This window comes from Maylandia zebra, unplaced genomic scaffold, assembly GCF_041146795.1.
Source record: "Maylandia zebra isolate NMK-2024a unplaced genomic scaffold, Mzebra_GT3a scaffold11, whole genome shotgun sequence".
NCBI lineage: Eukaryota > Metazoa > Chordata > Actinopteri > Cichliformes > Cichlidae > Maylandia > Maylandia zebra.
In genome coordinates, this window is record NW_027490041.1 from 9,002,713 (window position 1) to 9,020,498 (window position 17,786).

Here is a 17,786-nt window from a genome sequence, read left to right on the forward strand (position 1 = left end):
AAGCAGTGAGGGCGGAACTTTGGTGCTTGCTCCGGGGTTTCGGGGAGCAGTAAGTGGAGCCCACCTTCCGCTGCTTCCTCAGACACGTTCTGGAGGAAAGCAGAGACGCATCGTGTCTTCCTTACTCTGCTCTTCACCTGCTTTTACAGGTCGGTACACGGTGCTCGCACCGAAAATGTTGTTTATTGTCACCATGGTTACCCACGTTAATGTGAATGGGAGAGTTAAGGCGGTCCGCCAAAGTTATTTATATGTAAACACGGGAGAAAACCAGAGGAGTGTCCCGCGCGACCGCACCGCGAGCCCGCTCGTTAGGTGGAGCGCTCGTGAAGCAGAGTCAGTGCGCTCCTATGCTCTGTGCAAACGTGTTGTAATGCTCCAATCAAATCAGTTCTGTGAGATGTGAATGTTAATAGTTCTGTTAAAGTGACTGAGTAGATTAGCTAGTGTAACACAAGCACTCTGAGCAACTCTGTGTAGCTAACAGAGGCATTCACTGATGTCAAGCCAGCCTCCAGTTTGTTTTACGTTCCCTGTGTATTCAAAGTATTACGGGAATGGATGTGGAAACCGGATTTCAAAATAAAAGCCAACTTCGAGTGAATAAACAGATATGTTAAGAACATAATAACATATAATTTAGGCTTTTTTTTTTTTTTTTTACAAACTCTAATGTTACATCTATATGACACAGCCTTGTACCCTAATTGTGCCCTGTCACTATCAAGGCCATCTTATTTTGGATTTCAAAGTAAAAGCCCTGTGAATCTTCATTTTTGAACTACTCTTTCAATGAATTCATAATGCTCTTAAAAGCAAAAGTCGTATTTCCAAATACTATTTGAACTTTGTATCAACACTTTTCAACCGCAGGCTTTTTCACAGTAATACCATATCAAAATTAATTCTTTCTGATTTTGCTTTTCATAGTAATGGCCCTTTGAAATTGCCGATATTTGACTTAATCTCCTAACGATTCAAAATGCTCTAAAATGAAAAATTCTTGTTTCCACAGGGTAATTCCACTTTAGATCAACAGTATACAGCCCCACAGTGATACCATATCAATATCAAGTCATTCTGATTTTGCTTTAAAAAATAAAAGCCTTTTCAAATTGTCCATAATTGACCTAACTTTCAGTGATTTCAAAATGCTCTAAAATGGAACATTTCTGTTTCCACAGGGTAATTCCACCTTAGATCAACAGTATACAAACCCGCAGTGATACCATATCAATATCAAGTCATTCTGATTATGCCTTCCAAAATAAAAGCCTTTTTAAATTGTCCATAATTGACCTAACTTTCAGTGATTTCAAAATGCTCTAAAATGGAAAATTCCTGTTTCCACAGGATAGCTTCACTCTATATTTACAGTATACAGCCCCACAGTGATACCATATCAATATCAAGTCATTCTGATTTTGCTTTTCATAGTAATGGCCCTTTGAAATTGCGGATATTTGACTTAATCTTCTAACGATTCAAAATGCTCTAAAATGAAAAATTCTTGTTTCCACAGGGTAATTCCACTTTAGATCAACAGTATAAAGCCCCACAGTGATACCATATCAGTATCAAGTCATTCTGATTTTGCTTTCAAAAATAAAAGCCCTTTCAAATTGTCCATAATTGACCTAACTTTCAGTGATTTCAAAATGCTCTAAAATGGAAAATTCCTATTTCCACAGGGTAATTCCACCTTAGATCAACAGTATACAACCCCACAGTGATACCAATATAGGTAATACATCAACATGGCTGCCGTGGCTAAGTTAGGAATATTTATAATGTCATTTCAAAACTTGCATATGATCTGCAATTTGTAGTAGAGATGGACCGATCCAATATTACGTATCGGTATCGGTCCGATACTGACCTAAATTACTGGATCGGATATCGGAGAAAAATAAAAAATGTAATCCGATCCATTAAATATCACGAAAGCACCTCACAAAACTTGCAACACGCCGTAACTCGCCTCAGAACGTTAGCACGTCGGAGCAGTATGCATCACGTGATAGAGCGGCTGTGGCATGCGGGACCTGTCGGTAGTCTGGATAGCATGTGGAGCTTCGCTAGCAACCCAGCATTTCATCTCCGACAAAGTTATTATTAAGATTCAAAAATTGAGGAAGGGTACAAGAGGTGATCGAAAAATAACCACACTGGTCCGGCCGGGTGAAGTCAAACGAAGATTTTAATTCACACGTGGGAAGATCACTGAAAACAGCAATTGATCTTCGACTTACTAAGGCACAAACAATTATTTTATAACATCAGGGTTTGTTTACTGACGCCCCTTCATGCGTCACAGATACATTTTATACATACGTCAAATCAACACCACAATGACCTTTTACACAGAACATCATCGTCTATTTTCATGGCTGGCACTTCCTGTGTACCTTTCAGTTCTTATCCTATTCCTCTTTCTTGCCGAGACACCAAGAAACGGTTCCTCTTTTACCAAGACAATTTTGCAGTTACAGCCAAACATCCTCTAAATAAATCTAATTTAAAGTGTGTGTGTCACGACCTCACTCAGCCTCGATGTCACCTCTCGCACTTCTGACCTTTTACCAGACCAGAGGCTCACTGAGACTATGTGTATGTCTTCTACTAAATAAATGTTTTAATCAAGAACCCCTACTAAAAGCTTAATACAAGAATATGAACATATAAAAGATAATAAAATAAACTGATATAAGTGTTTTGTAAGCATGTATTGCAATTCCTTCTATGTTCTAGTTTTCCCTCAGCATGTATCACCTGAACAGTCACGTCAGTGAGGCTTACGACCTTTAAAGAACCTGAACATCAACTCAAATAAGCACAGATATGCAATATGTATAAAATAGTTATAACTGCATCTGAAATACAAAGTTAACATCATCATAAACATCTTAAGGCCATCTCAAAGCTATCTGTTACATTGTTAAAGCAATGATCATACTGCAGATTATATTATGCTGGTCAAATACTTTTTGTTCATCCCCACAATCCCCGTTGTTGTTCACTCCTCAGTCCACTCGGCTACCTCCAGATCCATCATCGGCATCATGGACATAGGGGCCACCGCCCCAGGGTCCACTGCCTTTACAATCACTTTCTCTACCAACCTTCGGGCACAAGGAATGAGACAACAACCACAGGTCACCAAAATACCCACCAATACAGATAGAGACAACATAATTGACAGAGCAAGCCCCTTCCACTTTCCCTTTTTTTTACTCTTTTTATTTAAACCACCCCTTTTCAAACTCTCAATTTGTTACCACTCCTTTCTGTAGGCGCGGCGATCTCCTCCTAGGCTGCTCTTCTTTCTTCGGCCTTCCAGGTGGACTACTGGTCGGCCCGTTGCACAGGTGAAGAGGTTTATTCTGCCTCTGTTCCTTGACACCTGCGTTCTTTGAAGACGAATTTTCCTCCACCAAGCTCTCGTGTGCGGGTGCACACTGCGACCAGTGGTACCAGGTGTCGCCTTTCCCTTTCAGCTGGACTGCTGTAGCCGGGCGGTCACCTCATACGGACCAGTCCAGCAGGGCTCCTTCCACTTTCGCTTAATGACCTTCAGCCACACTGCCTTTGCGTCCGGGACCTCTCCGTTCCCCGTGGATCTCTCACAAGTGACCTGTTTTGTAAAGCTGGACACAAGAGCCTTCAACTCATCAAAACATTCTGCATGAGACCTGTTGCTTGTCCTGGGCTGCTCCACCGGGACCACTGTCTAGGGTGCTGGAAACTGTCTCCCAGTCAGCAGCTCATAAGGGGTGAAACCTGTGGATTGGTTAACAGAACATCTTATGGTCATCAAAGCAATGGGCAGGGCTGCGACCCAATTTAGCCCTGTCTGCGCACAGATTTTAGCCAACTTGTTTTTCAAATTTAGGTTCATCCTCTCTACCTTTCCTTGAGATTGAGGATGATAGACCGTCCCGAACTTATGTTGCACTCCCAACATCCTCTCTACCTCTTGCAAATCTTTATTCTTGAAGTGAGTACCATTGTCTGATCTAATTCTCTTGGGAAACCCATGCCTTGGAATGTAATGATTGATTAAGCACTTAATCACACTTTTCGCGTCTTCACGTTTGGTCGCCCATGCTTCGGGCCATCCAGTCAGAACATCCACACACACCAACAAATACCTCACCCCACCTGGGCCTGTATCAATCATGTCGGTATAATCAATCACGACCTCTTCTCCTGGCCTTTCTGGCATGAGAAACTTACCAGCTTCAGGTTTTACTGCTGGCTTTGGGTTGTGTGCCCCACAAATTAGGCACGTTCTGGCCTTTTCCAGTATCATCCTTCTCAAATCAGGATGCCACCATCGGCACAAATTTCTCTCCATCTGTTTCACTCCCACGTGACCAAGCCCGTGAGCCTCATTCACCTTTTGTTCCGCCATTTTGGCCGTTAACGCGGGACGCCCATCTGGCCCCCTCCACAAACCGCCATCTTGCCAGGCTCCTTTGTTTTCCCACACCCCCTTTTCCTCTGGGGATGTCTCCTCCTGAGCCTGTCTAACTTCTTCCATGCTGTTAGTGCTAACCTCCTCTTCTGGGGTTACCTGCACCAGTTGTCTCTGTCCTTTGTAGCCCGCTGCTTCCTTTGCGGCTTCATCAGCTTTCTGATTTCCTCTTGCCACCATACTGTCTGCTTGTGAGTGGCCTTTGCATTTCATAATACTTACCTCGTCTGGGTCCTCCAGGGCCTTTTCCAGTTCCTCCATTTCCTTTTTGTGACAGATGGGTGCATTAGTGGCCGTTCTGAACCCGGCTCTCTTCCACTGAGCCAGTTCCACATGAGCTGCTCCAAACGCATATGCTGAGTCAGTGTAGATGTTCACTCTCATGTTTTTAGCCAACCTCAGGGCTCGAGTTAGGGCTATCACTTCAGCTCTCTGGGCCGACTGTTGTCCCTCAATTTTTCCTGCTTCTTTCACCTGAAACTCAGTTCCTACTCTACAGACTACTGCATAGCCCGCTCTCCCTTCTTCATCTCTGTGGCAGCATCCATCTGTGAACCAATCCTCAGCTCCAAGTATGGGCTCTGCCTTTAGGTCTTCCCTGATTTTTCCTTCAACCTGGGCTTTCTTAATACAGTCATGTGGTTCTCCTGACCCCATTAGGTCTGCCATATTTATTCCTTCATGTGTGAATATCAAATTTGGCGCCTCTAAAATTTTGCTCAACCTTTGTTGCGTCAGTGGAGTCATTGTGAATACCTGTGAGTTCACATAGGCCACTACACTGTGTGTGGTAAGCACTTTCAGTGGGTGTTCCCTCACTATGTGTGCTGTTTTCTGAATTATCTTTGCTACTCCTGCTGCGTGTTGTGTGCATGTGGGATGCCTTGCTTCTGTTGAATTTAATCTTATGCTGACATACACAAGTACATCCCTACCTCCCCCTTTTTTCTGAAACAACACACCATTCACAACTCCCTTTGTTTCTGAAACATCAAGATAAAATGCCTCATCATAGTTAGGTGTGGCCAGATCTGTGGCTCTTGACAAATCCTGTTTTAGCGAAATGAACGCTGTCTCTGTGTCCGGCGTCCAAGGCAACTCAGCCTTCAGATTTCGGACACCAACTTTCTTGATCAGGTCCCTTAAAGGGGCAGTTTTACCCGCCTAGTTCGGAATGAACTGCCTGCTGTAACCTGTCAAGCCAAGAAAGGAAAGCAACTCCTTCACAGTTCTTGGTTTTGGATGTGTCAGAATTTGGTCCCTGTGTGTGTTCATTAACCCCACTGATCTGTGTGCGATCACCCGGCCCAGGAATGTTACCTCTGGCCGGACCAACTGCAGTTTTTCTTTGCTCACTTTGAAGCCACACTCCGCCAATCTGTTCAACACCACGAGCGATGCTGCCGTACAGGCCGCTGCTGACGGGGCTGGTGAGAGTGCAAAGCCTTGTGGTAGGCGTGTGTACCTAAATTTCCGGCCTCTGTATGTGAAAGAGAAAATGTCTCTGAGTGACTCGTGCAGTGGGAGACAAAAGAATGCATTCGCTAGGTCAATACATGTGAACCACTTTTGGTCCCCAGTAATTTCGGTCAGAGCTGTGTAGGGATTTGGTACAGGCACAGTGTCAGTCCTCAGTATGGCATTTATTGCTCTCAAATCATGTGCCATACGGTACTTCCCTGTCCCATGTTTTTCCACTGGCAAAATAGGTGTGTTCCAAAATGACCATGAGGGCTCAAGCACTCCTGCTTTCCACAGCCCTTCAATGGTTTCAGCTATACCTTCTTCTGCTTCAGTTTTGTGCTTATATTGTGGTCTGTTAATTGTTATGTCAGACTTCAGCTGGAACAGGACAGGCGAACAGTTAGCCAAACCTACATCTGTGGGCCCTGCGGACCACAAAGTACCAGGCAATTTTGAGAGCTCAGCTACTGCATCAGGATGATCCATTCTTTCCCTGCCATGTATTCTGGAGATTTCTTTATGTTCTAAGATCACTGCATCGTTGGACAAACAAGTTATGCGATATATTTTACATTTTGGTGCATACCAGACATTTGGAATTTGGGTGCTTTGCCAGCATGCATTGTCCAGCACCCGCTTGACCATTGGTCCCAGATCTCTTGGCCCATGACCCTCGTGGACCGCCAATGTAATGTGAGGGGCTGAATCCTCTCCCACATTGTACCAAGGCAGTTGTTCATCCGTAAATTTCACAGCCGCGGCCACACCTTCTGGTCCAACATAAATGTTATGTGTTCGCACATTCCACGTCTGTCCCTCAAGATCAGACTGGAACTGTTCCCCATAGATATCGTTATCTTCCCTATCATAAAAGAGTGTAACGTGGAAAGGATCTCGCGGAGGGGAGTAGACGGCCAGGCTCATTATCCAGGGTCTCCACAGCTGATAATGTCTCAGAATGCCTTCTTCCACCAGCCTCCCCCAGTAGATTTCGGCAGTGGGTTGTTCAGAGTTCTGGACTAGATATTGAGTCTTTGAAGGTGATCCCAGGCACGGGAATTCTTTTCCTCCAGGCAGAGTAACAATCAGTCCATCTGGTGAGCACATGATTGTGGCTCCCAGTTTCACAAGCAGGTCCCTGCCCATGAGATTTGCAGGCACCTGTGAGGACACCACATATTGGTGTTTCAAAGTCTGTTTTCCCAGCTGTGTCAATGCTGGACCTGTCAATGGCAGTGTCATTGGAATCCCGGAAAAGCCTACCACATTAACTGTGTGACAGGAGAGTGTCGCACTGTCTGGTGTGTCTTTCAGTGTTGAGTATGTTGCTCCAGTATCCACCAGGAAGGGCAATTCAGTGCCTTCCACGGTCATTGACAGCATGGGTTCTGCCGCCCCCCACGCTGTTCAGTTTCTCCGGGCTCCGTCAGTATTGCTCCCTCTCCCAGCCCCAGTCAGCTACTGGGTACTGGGCGGCTGGTGCTGCATTCGGGTTTGGAGCTTGATGTGCTCCCCTGTAAGCAGCTCTTTGTCTTGGGCCTCCTCGTGCCTGGGATTGATAGCCTCGCCTCTGATAATTTCGCTGCGATTCAGGACATTCTCGGGACCAGTGTCCTTCTGCTCCACAGCTGTAACAGGCAGTCCAAGACACATTGTTAGGATTCCCTGGATTCCGAGCCCTTTGTCCTCCCCTCACGGATCCACCACGCCCTCTCTGCGGTCCACCGGTCCCCCAATTCCCTACTGGTTGACGCTGCCTTGGTGCATTGGCGGGCCAACGGTCATCAGGGTAGAGACCCGGATCCTGATCTGGCAAGTCAGGCACAGGATCGGGCTGAGGCCTTGCCACCATTATTTTCCTTGCGCTCTCTTTATCCTCTTTCTTTCTGTCTCCTGCTTTGTTTTTTGCTTCTGCCAGCTGCAACTTAACCAGCCACGCCTGGACTTCCTCCAACTCTTTCTTTTGTTTGTTTGCCAAATCCTGTTCCTGCTGAAGTCTGTGGGTCACATGTCTATCCCACTGCACCGAGTCTGCAACGGCAAAATCTGGGTTCTTTTCCAAGTCAACTGCAACCTGGTTGGGCAGCCCTGCCAGCACTGCCGAACGAAACCACGCTCTACTTTCACCCTCCTTCCCCGGATGTATTCCTGTTCCTAACAACCATTGTTCCTTTGCTTTAGCTAAACACTCTCTGGGTGTGTTTTTGGGATCCCAAATAATTTTTGGAATGGCTCCAGAGTTAGGAGTTGGGTACTTCTCTCGGACTGCATCTGCTAAGTCATTCTGCACCTCATGATATTGCAGGTCATTTGCATATCTGGTTGTTTGAGCTATCTGCTCTACATCTGCTAACCCACCACCCAGCATACAACGTCCGGCCAAAGCGCGAAAATCGCCCAGCGCTAATTCTTCTCCTTCCCAATGTTCTCCCTTGGTTATTGGTGGAAGTTGTTTAACCAATGCTTCCAAATCTCTCACCTTATAGGCGCGATAAACTGGTTCGTTCTTTGGACCTGCTATTAGAGGCAGACTTAAACCAGGGTCAGGAGCTCCTTGTTCAAAACTCACTTTTCTACTCTTTGAGCTCTTAAATATGGGCCGTCTCTGTGCTTGGTCTCTCTTCACACTTCTTTTCCTCAAAATTAGGCTTGTACTTGGTTGGGGTTCAGCTCCTCCATCTTCGTCCTCCTCATCGTCTTCTTCTTCTGATGACGTCGCACGGTCTTCATTCTCCTCTTCTGGCCCTCCCTGCATTACTCTCTGCTTTATAACCTCCAATGCCGTTAATGCCTCTATGGACGCACGTAGGGCCTCATGCATTTGTCCATACACTTCTCCTTCAGTTTTTAACACCAAGCTCAGAGGTATTTTATCACCCAGCCCTTTCTGTTGGGATGTAATAAGTTTGCTTACCTCAACCTCCATCGCTTGGCACTCTTTCTCTGCTGATTTTAATACTCCAGGGGAAGCCAAACGAATAGCTTTCTTAAGCTGTTCAAGCTGATCCTTCAGAGGTTTGCATCCCCTTTTCCCACTAGGTGTCGCACCCGAGCTGTCAGCCATTCTCTGAAACACAGACTTACCTCTTCCAACGGCGTTGGTCGACTCCACTTTCTAGGTCTAGGTCACCCAGACACGCTTAACTTTCGGTTTCAGTCTTCGTCTCGCTGTTCTCGCAACCACTGGCTCCTCTTCCCCTGCTCGGTGACACACAAAGTTTAACCCAGCACTTTAGAGGCTGTCCTCGCGTTCTCAAGCGTTGACACTCAATCAAAATTATTCGCCCTCAAAGTGTTAATATATGACACCAGCAACCCTTATGCGCAACGCGCTCACCTCCGTATACTTACCTCTCCAATAGTTCCTCGGATTAGTGTTTTTTCATTTATTTTAAACCCATTAACGGCGCTGCGCGTCCCTTACATACTTTACAGCAACACACCCTCAAGGGTCCCTCAACTTGTCCCGTACTAATAAATCTAAAACCAAGAAATCACCTTTATGTCATTATGTCAAAGCTTTCTCCATTTTGCGCAGCCTGCCACATGTTTAACAAAAAAATCGCTGCCCGAGAAGGCTCCCACATATCAAGGTGGTCGTTTTCACAAACTTCCAGCAGACCCTCAAATAAACAAAAACAACGACCCAGGCAGGCTTCCAGTTCAGCCTCCTCAATTTCTATGCACACCGAAAACTCATGGGGAGATTCTCAGGATGACCACTCCACTTACTCTGCATCCAGTCAGCTCATGAATTAACAACACTTGCAGACTGTAACCCTTTTATTTTTGTTAATGCCTTCAAATCCACCTTAAATCTTCTTACCTAAACGTTGGTTTTAAACACAAACAATTCTTATATTCTATTTTGAAACGCTGTCACCATTCATATATTTACAATGTTATTATTTACTAAGCCAGCATTTTAATTGCAGACATTTATCCACATTTGCAAACAATAGTTATAGAGCTGAATGACACACAAAACCGAAAGCATAGTCCTCTCATGCGCTCTGCATCAGCTGCCTCATTTGCATGCACACACACTCTTCATCTAAGAATAGCAGCAGGCAGTCAGTGCATTGCTGACTCCACCCACAGAGATCTTTTTTTTTTATTACAGAGACGTCTTATATTTACAACTGCACAGATTTTAAACCTTTTAACACCTATCGAATTTCGACAAATTTAACATAACAGTCTAACCGATAAACTCCCTGAGTTTTTTGCGATCAATTAACCAGTATCAAGACTTTAACTGTTTCTGGCCTCATCTCTTAAAATCCCTAACTCAATTTAAAAGTGTCCAACACCCAAGGTCCAACCTTTGCTGCCCAAAAAAGCGCAGATACCGTTCCAAACGGTAAGGAGACTCTAACTCCTAGCTTAATTCCAGGATGCCCTGTACCCCACAGTTAAGCCACACTGAACTATCCCTCTTCGCCGAGAGGTCAATGTCGCGCGTCCACGACAAGGAGGGAGCGTAACCTCCGGGCTCTGCGCTTCCTAGCAGACTCGAACTGCCGTTCTAGAATAATTTATAATACTTTGAAACAACAATCAACACCCGAAACAAGTGTATAACTGAGGCAGGTGCAACCTAGTGGTCAATTTGACCGCTCAGGTCCACTCTTATGACCAAATTTGGACTCTAACCAACAAAATAACCAATTCCCTACCAAACTACTTGAGACTCTAACTCAATTTCTTTGGGACTTCAACCCAGTATTTAAACTTTTCTTATCAGACTCTTAACTACTTTCATTTCTTCTTAGCAGAACTCTAACTGCATCAACTCATGAGATTTTCATCAAAATCAAAACAGACATCCACCAGTAACTTCAGTGAGTGGACTTAAATTTTATCATGTCCAATTTGGCACACTTTGGAAATAATTCAACAGGTAGTGCCTTACCTTTTGGATAAGCCGGCTTATGCCCACTCACTTCAACCACTGGAATTCATGTCTGCCCGTCTGACCACCTCGGACCACCGCTCACACCTCCACTTTTCTCCCTTACTCAACCACCGGACGAAGCCCCCAAATATTAAGATTCAAAAATTGAGGAAGGGTACAAGAGGTGATCGAAAAATAACCACACTGGTCCGGCCGGGTGAAGTCAAACGAAGATTTTAATTCACACGTGGGAAGATCACTGAAAACAGCAATTGATCTTCGACTTACTAAGGCACAAACAATTATTTTATAACATCAGGGTTTGTTTACTGACGCCCCTTCATGCGTCACAGATACATTTTATACATACGTCAAATCAACACCACAATGACCTTTTACACAGAACATCATCGTCTATTTTCATGGCTGGCACTTCCTGTGTACCTTTCAGTTCTTATCCTATTCCTCTTTCTTGCCGAGACACCAAGAAACGGTTCCTCTTTTACCAAGACAATTTTGCAGTTACAGCCAAACATCCTCTAAATAAATCTAATTTAAAGTGTGTGTGTCACGACCTCACTCAGCCTCGATGTCACCTCTCGCACTTCTGACCTTTTACCAGACCAGAGGCTCACTGAGACTATGTGTATGTCTTCTACTAAATAAATGTTTTAATCAAGAACCCCTACTAAAAGCTTAATACAAGAATATGAACATATAAAAGATAATAAAATAAACTGATATAAGTGTTTTGTAAGCATGTATTGCAATTCCTTCTATGTTCTAGTTTTCCCTCAGCATGTATCACCTGAACAGTCACGTCAGTGAGGCTTACGGCCTTTAAAGAACCTGAACATCAACTCAAATAAGCACAGATATGCAATATGTATAAAATAGTTATAACTGCACCTGAAATACAAAGTTAACATCATCATAAACATCTTAAGGCCATCTCAAAGCTATCTGTTACATTGTTAAAGCAATGATCATACTGCAGATTATATTATGCTGGTCAAATACTTTTTGTTCATCCCCACATTATCCCGAGAGAAGTAAAGCAAGTGTGTAAGTCCATCTCTGAATGTTTGTAAAGCATTCCCACGTTAAGCTTAACAAGCGACTGCCTCTCGCTTAATGATCAGCTGATCGGCTTTTCTGTCTCGAGTCCGTCTCTCTTGTTTGTTTTTGGCCCACTTTGCACCAGAAAGAGGAAACCAGCGGCTGAACAACAGCAGCACGTTTAAGCTTGATAAGCTGTTGTTACAATTTATTTAATATTACTTGCTACACCAGGATCTTTTACTACGTAGCTGACGCTGGTAACTGTGCAGGGACGGATCTAGCAAAGTTTAGCCAGGGGGGCCGATAGGGCATTAACAGGGAAAAGGGGGCACAAAGACAGACTTTTCTTTCTTATTCTCATTTAAAATGTCGAGCTTTTAATAAATACTTATCTGACACCCAAAGTTTTAATTTGATGTAAAATGAATAGAAGTCAATTACTGTGACTATTAAGTCTAATATATATACCCTAGTAAGCTATAGTACTTTTTCCTTTGGGAAGGTACCATCTGTGCAGTCTGCAATTTTGTTGAAGAAAGATGTTGAATCTATTTAATATTTCTTGAAAAATAATTGATTTCTGTGCATTTTTTTTCCACACTGCATCAAATTAAGGTTGATTACGTCGATTAAGCATCATGAGGTGGCGCGTGAGGGGTGGTTCCCTATTTTTTATTTATTTATTTTTGTTGTTGCTTGGAGTTGGAACCCTATTAGTTAGGTTGCTTAATATTTACGCTAAGTACTCTTTAAAATACCAGAATAGGGAGGATGGTGTAGGTTTAAGTTTATTAGATTGATCAGTATTGCTGAACTATGAAATATTTTTTTTGTATACAGGTATAACAGAATAGCTTTAGTGTAGTTGTTGTTTTAAACTTGAGTATGAACTTGCAGACTTGCAAAATGCAGCAAGATATTTTAAAAAACAGTTTTGTTGATTAAAAAACACTATATCAGATTCATATCGGTATCGGCAGATATCCAAATTTATGATATCGGTATCGGACATAAAAAAGTGGTATCGTGCCATCTCTAATTTGTAGCAGATCTACTGACTGTCACAGAGCAGCTGGAGCAGTCTCGAATGCAGGTCAGTCCACTGTGGCCAAGTGCCATAGCTACTGCTGGATGAACTCGTGACACATCTGCACCTGTTTCTATGAACACATTGAGTCTGAGTGGCTGCACTTACACTGGTGCATTCAAACATATTGAAAGATGGCAGCAATGTGGATTGTCAAGACTCAAACCAACCATTGAGCAAAGACAGCAGGATCACTTGTTTCTGTTTGTTATACAGCCAGATTTACTCGTGACACACATGTGCAGCTGCTTTATCACCTATTCTGAATTTGTTTCAAGCACAATACATTTGTTACACATGTTGGGATATTGTGTTTGTTTTAAATGTTATATACCTGTGTGGTATGTGACTTGTGTTGCCATGACGCCAGGTCTCTCTTGGAAATGAGATTTTTAATCTCAATGAGATTTTTTTTTACCTGGATAAATAAAGGACTAATTTGTAACTTTCAGTGTTTTCCGGTCTTCCAAAGGAAAAAAAACCTTCAACTACATGACATACAGTTGTGTATTTGTTTTCACCTTATCATACACTTGAAGTTTTACAAATCACCACTTCTTTAGTGAATATCATTTCAGTCTCAGACAATCTCGTTTCTCTTACAGAGGTTGAATGCACCTTCTGCGGATGGCGGTACCACACAGTGTGCGTGGACTTCCCCTGCACAGAAGGCAACTACAAATGCTGTGAATGCTAAATAAACAGAAACAAATGATCCCTGTTGTCTTTGCTTGATGATTGGTTTGAGTCTTGACAATCCACATTGCTGGCATTGCATTTTTCAATGCCAGCAATGGCAGGTATCAGTGCTCAAAGCTTTTGTGTTTGTTTCCAACAAGTTGCCCACCTCGGGAAACAAAAATGTGTTCTTTCACTTGTCAGATGAACATATGAGACACTTTGACTCTTCAGTGCAGTGTGGAGCCTAACAAAGATCTGTTTTGTGTCCCAGCTGATCAGCAGGAGGAGGAGAGTCTGACGGAGCAGCAGAGGAACATTTTCAGCTACTTGGACTCAGCTCAGCCACTACAGAGGAAACAATGAGCTCAACACAGAAGGTGACAGACAGAGCAGGACCATATGACCAAAGATATTTATCACCATATACATTTGAACATTTGCCATAACGATGTAGCTGACGATAGAATTGACACCAGACAAAATACTTTACAGCTCCACAACTTTATTAAAAACCCATCAATGTATTTTCACTGAAACAAGCAGCTGTTGTTTATGTGCATTAAAGTTATATAAAAATGTAACAGTGCAAATGCAAATTCCTCGCTGACAGTTTAACCAAAAGGCGTTTCCAGTGGAAACTGGCCGACACATCCTGAGCATAACCATGTATAATATCCACTAAACTTCAGAAGAGGTTATACAGTCGTGGCCAAAAGGTTTGAGAATTGCATAAATATTGGAACCTGGAGAAGTTGCTGCTTAAGTTTTTATAATAGCATTTTGCCTGCACTCCAGAATGTTATGAGGAGTGATCAGATGAACTGCATCGTCCTTCTTTGCCATGAAAACGAACTTAATCCCCAAAAAGCCTTACCACTGCATTTCATTGCTGTCATCAAAGGACCTGCTGAGACCATTTCAGTGATCGTCTTCTTAACTCAGGTGAGAATGTTGGCGAGCACGAGGCTGGAGATCATCATGGCTGTATCCCGATTCAGGTTCTGCAGCTTTAAAGTCCTCAAGGGCCGCGTACTCAAAGACCGCTAAGGCCGAAGTGCGAGGCTCGTAGGCTCGTGAAATGGGACGTCTAGCCTCCGTCGCGCTGCCCAGGTTTCCTAGCAACCATGATACTAACAGCTGGAAACGTTTCATACAGCTTTGTTTGACAGAAATGAAGGAGAACATGTTGGTACTAAATGTGGCTCAATGCTTACATATATGTGTAAAAAGCAAATGTAGGAGCTGTGATAACTGTGTCTGATAGAATGAAGAGTAGACTGATATATGAAATATTCCTTTATTGGGTGAGAAAATCAGACCATGTCATAACTGCTTTAAGTCACACAGAATAGATATCAGAGCCTTAAACAGGCTGACGTCTGCTAAATGGGTCAAACTGGGCAGAAAGTCTACAAACACATAACATCCTTATAGAATATGATGTAACACTATAGATCAACTTAGCTCAGAATATATAAAGCATATAAACAGTTACAGCAATATGATGCAACAAACACAGCAGCTACTGATCCAAAATACTCAAAGCTTCATAGAACTGAAACCAACATTTATTTTTAGCTCCATTCTGCTGCTGATACAGACTTTAGGTTTCTGAACATTAAACTTGTTGCTGCCTTTCATAGTGTGTAACTTGAAGGCCCCGAGTACTTTCTCCCACACTGGAAACACTGGGATGATCACATTATTTGAACATTACCTAATAAGACTGATTCAGCACAGACAGTTATGTTAAACTTTCCTAGCAGTCCTTCACAAACAGGGAACAGTCTGTCTATTCTCTCCATCTGTCAGCTGCTGCTGGCTCTTCCTCCTCCTCTTCCTCACACACTGCTGAGTTTGTCCTGGTGGATCATCAGGGCTGCAAAGCCTCACAGATGATGTGCAGCAGTGGCTCCCTCAGTCTGTCCTCACTCTGGACATTTGCAGTCGTCACACATGGAAATCAAATGTGTGATAAGCTGCAGGATTCAAACACAAGTGTAACTTATAAACACACGTTCATACTTTTATTCCACAATCAGAGAGAAAGAAACAGAGAGAGAGTGCAGGACAGACACAGGTGACAGTCTCAGGTGTACACACTGCTACACAACAGCACCAGAGAAGCAGGATTTAGTGTTTGTGTTATTACGAGTGTAAACAAGAAGAGTTCCAGATGGTGCAGTGGACACATGTGTGACTGCTGTGATTAAAGCATCTTTCTTTCAGCTTAACGAGTGAACCGTCAGCTCGTTCAAACACACGTTAAAGTGCGTTTGGCTCGACACCAGCGAACAGAGGCAGCAATATAACACAGCTAACATTAACAGTGCAGTGAATCCTGCTTGTGCCGTGATGTTCAGGACTGCAAACCGAGCAGCATCACTGACTTTCAGCTTGTTGTGTTTGTGGATATATGACTGACTTTAATTATCCACAAAATCATCACATTCTCTGTCAGATTAAGGTCGACTATTGAACGGCATATATTTTAAAGGCTTTAAAACCAAGTTAACGCTGAAAGTACAAACATCACTAATGTCACATAACTCTGCCGACAAGGCATAGCTATGGCTATGAAATGCTCTTTGTGTATCACTTCTTCGTTATGAAAGATGTCATTAATGCACTAGTAATGTCTCATCTGGAGTATTGTTCAATCAGTTGGTCAGCAGCTAATAAGACAGATCTTAACAGACTTCAGTTAGTCCAGAATAAGGCGTCCAGATTAGTGTGAAGATGTTCATACTATACTAATATTGATAAAATGCATAATAACCTTTCTTGGCTTCCTGTACAGGCTAAAATATTCTATGGCTTACTTGTAGTTCTAAAGAAAGCAATTCTGTTAAACACACCACATTTATTCTGCTCAGCTGCAGTATCCAGATGAAATACATCATCATATTACACAGTTTTCAACAAGCTGCAATTTAGTAAATGCTCGAGTTAAAAGTAACGTTTTGTAAAACTGTTACATTTAGAGCAACTTTTAAGTGGAATAAGTTGCCTTAAAAAATTAGAGAATTATTCAAAACTTCAATGAAGACTTAAAAGCCGATTTACAGAGCTTTTAGTTGTTGTAAATATTGTAAGACATGATTTGTTTTTGAAATTTGTGTAATGTGCCTCAATGTTATTGATATTATTATTATTATTATTATTGATTGCTTATATTTGAACAATTGTGAAACCTCACTGTGGATGTAAGAGTGAAATTATGTGGATATCTTGAATCCACTTTATTGTGTAATATTTTATGTGAGTATTTGACGGAAGACGAGCAACATCTGTTGTGGAAGCTAACGGGGTTCCTTTAGAATAAACAAACATAGGATTTATTATCACTGAATAATTCTGTATAAATCTATACAAATTATAGAAATATGTAATAGGAAACAACAAAATAATCTAAATTATAAAATTGTGTGTGTGTGTGTGTGTGTGTGTGTGTGTGTACAATCAGGAGGGATGGGCATGATTTTAGTGTTTGAACAGTCATGAATTATCTTTAACAGCAGGTTGGATGTAATGTGTTAGAACTACCAGCAGGTGGGGATAAGAGACCTTTAAGGTGTTTGGTGCCACGCTCCACCTTCAGGTTTAAAACTAGTGTTAATGGAGTTTGAAGGTTGAGTTTGTTCCACGACTGCATTTCACTCACTGCCTCTGTTTGTATCTCTGTCACTGCAGGACCAACATGGAGCCAGAAGTCAGCGCTCTCAGGAGGCCGACAAACCTCACAGAAGAAAGGGAGAGAAAAAACACACCTGTGACGAGTGTGGGAAGGGTTTTACTGTGAGGGCTTCACTAAAACAGCATCAGGTCATCCACACTGGAGAGAGACCGTTCAGCTGTCACTTGTGTGGGAAGGGTTTTACTGTGAGGGCTAAACTAAAACAGCATCAGGTCATCCACACTGGAGAGAGACCGTTCAGCTGTGACTTGTGTGGAAAGTCTTTTTCCTTCAAGGGTTCCCTAAAAAAACACCAACTCATCCACAGTGGAGTTAAAGCGTACAGCTGTGATCAGTGTGGCAGAGCTTTTACTGACAGTAGCAACTTACAGAAACATCTAGTTACCCACTCTGGAATTAAAGCGTACAGCTGTGATCAGTG

At 42.8% G+C, this 17,786-nt stretch overlaps 3 long non-coding RNA genes across 3 annotated transcripts in view; 2 read left to right on the forward strand and 1 right to left on the reverse strand.

The window, feature by feature from the left end:
- The window catches only part of LOC143415869 (uncharacterized), a 130,370-nt gene that overhangs the window by 61,018 nt on the left and 51,566 nt on the right, over nt 1-17,786 (forward strand). The gene's annotated exons all lie outside the window — the stretch shown is intronic.
- The window catches only part of LOC143415866 (uncharacterized), a 350,735-nt gene that overhangs the window by 21,041 nt on the left and 311,908 nt on the right, over nt 1-17,786 (reverse strand). The window lies entirely within an intron of this gene.
- Nucleotides 74-17,755, forward strand: LOC143416010 (uncharacterized). Its single transcript, XR_013096432.1, has 3 exons — nt 74-149; nt 13,940-14,045; nt 17,362-17,755. It is a non-coding gene; the product is annotated as an uncharacterized LOC143416010 (long non-coding RNA).